The sequence below is a fragment of the Anabrus simplex genome, chromosome 4 (assembly GCF_040414725.1).
Source record: "Anabrus simplex isolate iqAnaSimp1 chromosome 4, ASM4041472v1, whole genome shotgun sequence".
Classification (NCBI taxonomy): Eukaryota; Metazoa; Arthropoda; class Insecta; order Orthoptera; family Tettigoniidae; genus Anabrus; species Anabrus simplex.
The window spans coordinates 456514972-456521214 of NC_090268.1; the positions used below are offsets into that span (position 1 = coordinate 456514972).

At 43.4% G+C, this 6243-nt stretch overlaps 1 non-coding gene across 1 annotated transcript; it reads left to right on the forward strand.

The window, feature by feature from the left end:
* The first annotated feature begins 1929 nt into the window (after positions 1–1929).
* LOC137500629 (5S ribosomal RNA) lies at positions 1930–2048 on the forward strand. Its single transcript, XR_011018137.1, has one exon. It is a non-coding gene; the product is annotated as a 5S ribosomal RNA (ribosomal RNA).
* Positions 2049–6243: the final 4195 nt, after the last annotated feature.

Consider the following 6243-nt stretch of genomic DNA (forward strand, 5'->3'; position numbering starts at 1 on the left):
TGGAGATACAATTTAGAACAGGCCCGTCAGCGTGCCACGGCACGGACGAAAGCACTGAGACCTCTGCTAGGCAATAAATATATCTCTACCACCATCAAGAGAAATATTTACCTAGCATGTATTAGGCCCATCCTGCTGTATGGCTGCGAGGCCTGGGGCTATATTGCAAAGACTCCACTTTCCAAATTACAAACCTTTCAGAATAAGACACTACGAATGATGACCAGAGCACCATATCTGAAATCTAACAAGAGGATACGGGCTGAGCTTCGTATCCCCACACTTAGATCTCAGATAAATAAAATAGTGAGGATGACCAGGGCTAGGATCCTCTCGAACCTATCAGAGGACCCTGGTATTCTATTATTAAAACGGATCATGAGGACCAAGAAGCCGCGGACTCGCCTGAAGTACCGTGGCCCTTGGATCACTTATGATCTGTTTTAAAATTCGAACCTGCCAACCCTTTCGGCCTTTTCTAAATTAATACCAATAACCCACTAAATTACGTCAAAATTTTTCCCCTGTTAAGTGCCGTTTGTTAAGAAGGACTCAATTTCCTAATAAATTACTCTTTAGAGTACAAATTAGTAGCGATGAGGGGGTTTCTTCTCTGACGATAGGCCCTTGGTCTATCCGACAGATTGCTTTCTCCCCCGCCAGTGTAGCGCGAACAGAGACTTCCTGCCTCATCGGCAATACCTAGGAAACAGATGAGTAGGGGGGCATCATTTTCGCCCCGGGGCTCCCATCCACTGGCCATCAACAACAAAAAAAAAAAAAAAAAAAAAACCGCAAAATTTACTTTCTAGGAGACATCCGAGACAACCATGCCACCCAAGACAAGCGGAAAGGCAGCCAAGAAAGCCGGCAAGGCCCAGAAGAACATCTCCAAGGGAGACAAGAAGAAGAAGCGCAAGAGGAAGGAAAGCTATGCCATCTACATCTACAAGGTGCTTAAACAGGTACATCCTGATACTGGCATCTCCAGCAAGGCGATGAGCATCATGAACAGCTTTGTCAACGACATCTTCGAGCGCATCGCCGCTGAGGCTTCCCGTCTGGCCCACTACAACAAGCGCTCCACCATCACCAGTCGGGAGATCCAGACTGCCGTCCGCCTCCTGTTGCCCGGTGAGCTGGCCAAGCACGCCGTCAGTGAGGGTACCAAGGCAGTTACCAAATACACCAGCTCCAAGTAAGGTGCCAGGATTTCTGCCTTGCTGCATTCTTAACAAACGGCCCTTTTCAGGGCCACCACACCTTTAAAAAAAAGAGCAGCATCTGTTAGCCTTGCTATCAACTCCACTCTGATTTTATCTATCTGTCCTACTTCATATACATCGAAAGACAGTGTAAAACATTCAAATCATAAGCTAAGGAGGGAAGAACAAAAACTACTACTACTACTACTACTACTACTACTACTACTACTGCATTACCTTATTGCTAAAAATCCTCCTGCTTTGTCCTTTACAATGAAAACAAGACCAAGCCCCTAAGCAAGCAGGCTGAGTGTACCTCAAAGCAGCCCTTAGGTCGAGGTAAAATTCCTTTGCCTGGCCGGGAATTGAACCCGGGCCCTCCGGCTACAGCGCCGGCCCCTTCACAACTACCTTCAGTAAATATTTTTATTACTATTATTATTATTATTATTATTATTATTATTATTATTATTATTATTATTATTACAACCCTGGACACTTCCCGTGTGGGTGTGTGCGCGTTTTTTTTGGGGTTAGTTTACGAGAAGTGGGGTTAAGTCGAGTTAGGTTACGTTTCGCCGCGGAGCGCGACAACCACCCGCGCCCGCTCCGCGACGGCGACCTCCGAGCACACCCCTGCACCATTGCCAACGCCCCCGCGCCACAAAGACCTCCAGGAAACTCGCTTTGCGGTTCGTATGGACGTTTCAAGCTCCGTTCTCTCGCCAACGGCCATACCATGTTGAATACACCGGTTCTCGTCCGATCACCGCAGTTAAGCAACATTGGGCGTGGTCAGTACTTGGATGGGTGACCGCTTGGGAACACCACGTGCCGTTGGCTCAATTCCCTTTTTACCAAGTTTTCCAGTCCCAGTACGACAACTTACTTTCAACTTTTGCCTCAGGCCAGCAGAAATTGCTTAAATCACGTTTTTTGTTACGTCTGAAACTAGCTAGACCTTTTGCTGCTCTTCGACCCCGTGGCTATACAGGAACGAAGCTTAGCGTAGTATTGCATTTCCTCCTAGGTGACCGGCCTAACCTGGCGGCGGCGACATCATCATCATCGTTATTACTATTATTATTATTATTATTATTATTATTATTATTATTATTATTATTAGTATTAGTATTATTCGTCGTCTCTCTCTCTCTCTCTCTCTCTCTCTCTCTCTCTCTGTGTGTGTGTGTGTGTGTGTCGACCTAGGGGACCCTTGCTGAGCCTAGCACCGCTTCCAATTACTCGTGCCAGGATTTTAACTTTCGTCCCTCCTATCGTACGTCCCTACGTCTAAACTTGCTGTTCTTATTCTTTTAGGTTAGTGTAGCTTATCCTGCCGGCCTCTTATGGCATATATCATCATTCTACGTCCTATTTCTCCCAATATTAAGATTATTAAAGGGCTGAACGAGGCTTCTAAACTCCCCGCCCACCTTGAAAATCGCGAGGAAGGTGGTTTCCACGCAACGTCATCGACACTGTCGTGATTACAATGAAAGCCATGTCCTAGCAACCGACCGCGGCATTTAGCAGCCCCTCAAAGAGTCGAACAATTTCCTTTTATGTTCTTTCAGGTAAGTAGCTATTCAAATTACGACACGGTTCGGCAATAAGTTACAAGTTTGTACTACGCTCGTGTCTCTCCCAGGCTTCCTTACGAACGGTAGGGCACCAGTGCAGTACAGTGGCCTACACACAGCCCGTTATCTTCGAAGTGCGTGTGTTCCGATGTAACGTAGTTTTGAAGCCTAGGAACTTGTAAAACTCTTTCATTTCTATCAAAGACGAGACGCCCTTCAAATAAGACTGTGAAGGTAACCTTTTGACGACAAGGGTTAGTTCAAAGAGTCGTGACGTTTTAGGTTAGGTGAAGGGAGGAAAGCACTCGTTTTTGTTGTTTGTACGTCAGCTGACCGATCTTTTGGCAAGTGATAAATTGAGTAGAACGAATCAGAACTCCGTATAGTTACAGTTACCGTCCTAGAATTAAAATTAGACCATTCTGAGCCCTACTTGACAGGTTCGACACCGGCTCACTCCCGTGATATTTCGATGGTCTGTAGATACGGGCGCATAAAAAGAACTCCTGCGGGACAAACTTCCGGCACCTCGGCATCTACGAAAGGCTTAAGATAATAGTTAACATAACCTTACTAGTAGTACCACCACCACCATTACTGCTACTAATACGACTATTACTTAAGGCAGTGGACAGTTACGAACTCGAGCAATAATGTGTCCATTTGCTGACCACCTGATCACTGCCTCTTGCCATACTACTACAGGCTAGCGTTCAAGGAAAGAAAGAGAGAAAGAAAGAAAGAAAGAAAGAAAGAAAGAAAGAAAGAAAGAAAGAAAGAAAGAAAGAAATAAGTTACCGTTCTTCCCAAGTCAGGTTAGGATTTCTGCATCAGACACGGCTAGGGCTGATCGTGGATCTACTAATACCTAACATGCTAAATTGTGCACGGTTATATCATCACCAGTCGTGAAGTCACAGCTGCATCTTCTAATTACAGGGTAGATGCTACATATTTCGGGCAATATATAACCCAGGTTTGGCTTGGATAACCTAAAAATATTCAGGTACTGGGTCTGGCCTGGTTATATCAAGTGTCACCCTAGATCACCAGGGCTAAGAATCGTCAGGTCTCTGTCATGAATTTAAATGGCTTAGTACCCCTCATTATGGTGTACTTCTCTTCATATTTGAGGGAAGAGGAGTAAAACTTAAAACTTTATTGCCTGTCTTAAACCACCTGCTTTCTTTGGGGTATTGTCTAGCACAAACTTCTAAGGCGACCACATCACCCAGCCCGATGCTCGAATACTGCTTGGGCAGGGGTGTAGGTGGTGGTTAGTGGTTGCAAGAAGGGTCCTGGAAGGGAGGGATAATAAGCCAGTACGCCACTTGCTCTTAAGTCTGTACCTTTCATTATACGGTTTCATTAACTATTTTTCACCTGCTCTGTAGTATGGTACCATTTAGTAAGAGGTCTCTACAGTTTGGCCTAGTACAACCTTCAATGAAAGTAGTTTTCAGGAGTGGTTAGGTACCCCTATACTTACTTTCTTTCTTTCTTTCTTTCTTTCTTTCTTTCTTTCTTAGATTACAAGGTGTCGGTAAAGCAGCTGATCGTTGCTTATGTACAAAAAAATGTTCTTACATGGGCTTTCATTCGTTGAGGTAAATAATAATAATAATAATAATAATAATAATAATTGTACCGGGCGGTACACCTCTACACCGTTTATTTAAAAGTTGCGCTAGTTGAAACTCCTCTTCTGGAGGAAGGTTGAACTTTATCTATTCTATTAATTCTCTACTTTCTCAGAAGATGTCACCACGTGGAAAATTTTGAGTTTTTGAACTGTGTCACTTTTGATGTGTTTTTGTCTCGCTTGAAGTAAGAAGTGTGAACTTTCTCTTCTAGAGGACACTACTGAAGAATTACAATAGTGCAACCTAGTGCGAAAGCAAAGAACTATTTTGTTGAAGAAATGTTTATTTCAAATGTTTGTTCCTTGCTAAATTTCTTTCTGTTATTGTTTAAGTTGGCTGTATACCCCTCTTTTTCCCCTTAGTTTGGATCTAGCCAATCCCGAATTTCTTTAATTAATTTTCCACCAATAATGTGTTTCTTTTTCCTCTATGTAGGGGTTTCTTTTCCCTAGCCAATAAAATTTTTTGTGGGAGGGTGTTTTATTTCCCCTAACGCCTAGAATCTTCCGCGAGAGGATATAAACTGCTGATTTTAGGGTCTCCGGGCCACTTCTGTTCCATCTTTCAGTGTATTAAGTACATAGCAGGAGGCGGGAAGCGCCTCTTTCTTCGTCAGCCGTTCAACACCAGGTAATGGCCCATTAATAACTTCTTTTCTGGCTAGGTCGGCAGTTTAACACTCGCGGCGGGTTCGAAGCATTTCCATCATGTAACCTTTTCCTAAAATGTAATTACTCTTTTCATCTTTTTTGTAAAGCTACATATTGGGATAGAGAGTGCTAACCCTCTCGAGCTCCCACTCACATTTGTTTTGAGGTTAACTTATTTTCTCAAACTATTCTTCGTTTATGTAATGTAAAGTGTTCTTCTCTAAGTCACCTCTGTAGTATGGGATTAGCCCTTGCGTTAGCGGCCCAGAGCCAGATTAGGTTTTAAAAAAACAAAGTGTATTAGGAGTGCAAGATAGCCTCCTCTCAAATTGTTATTTTAGAGGTCATGTAATCAACCTTCTTTTCATGTAATAGACCTCTGTAGGTTGGGTATTTTACCCCTGTGAATACGTCCTTAGAGGACAGCTTGAAGGTAGAGTTTGGTGTGGCCTTTGAGAGGCTTAAATTTTAAGAGCGGATCGCTCTTTTGATAATGGAGTGTCATATGCCTCGTGGAGGCTTTTCTGTGTAATTCGGAGCCAGGGGCTCCTAGGGATGAATGGGGTTTTCTGCCCCTCTGTTAAAACTTGTGTTTGTGGTAAAACTGAGCTGATCGCTGAAGTCAGGGCGTGAAGCCCAAAACCTGTAAATATTGTATCTCCCCTTGTTTTGCTACATTGTACCTGCCATGTCTGTTATTGCTTGGTTTTTTGAAAAGAAAATATAACCTAGTTAAATTTTAAATTAATTTTACATTAACTTTGATTCCGTAGTTTGAAACCCATTCACGCCCGCACCTTCTTACGCCTCTACCTACCGCTAAAACACGGTAACAAGTGGTAGCAGAGCGTGGTTGAATGGGTCTCAATTTAGCCCCTTTTGTCGGCTAAACATTGCTTTGATTCGAACTCTAACAATTTTCTCAGTTGCTGGAATTTTTTGAGGTTTTCAAAATTGTTCTGTCATCATGCCCGGCCCTCGCGATGTTCTCCTCCTTAACTACTTGCGCAAAGAGGAGTTGATATACGAGTTAACTATCAGAAACGTTCAATCTGGAGGCACGGTTGCAATAGACACTAACAAGCTTAGAGAGTCCCTTGATTTGCCCATTTCCATCCCCAATTTGGGAGAGAAAGAAATTGATGACTCTCTTTCCACGATT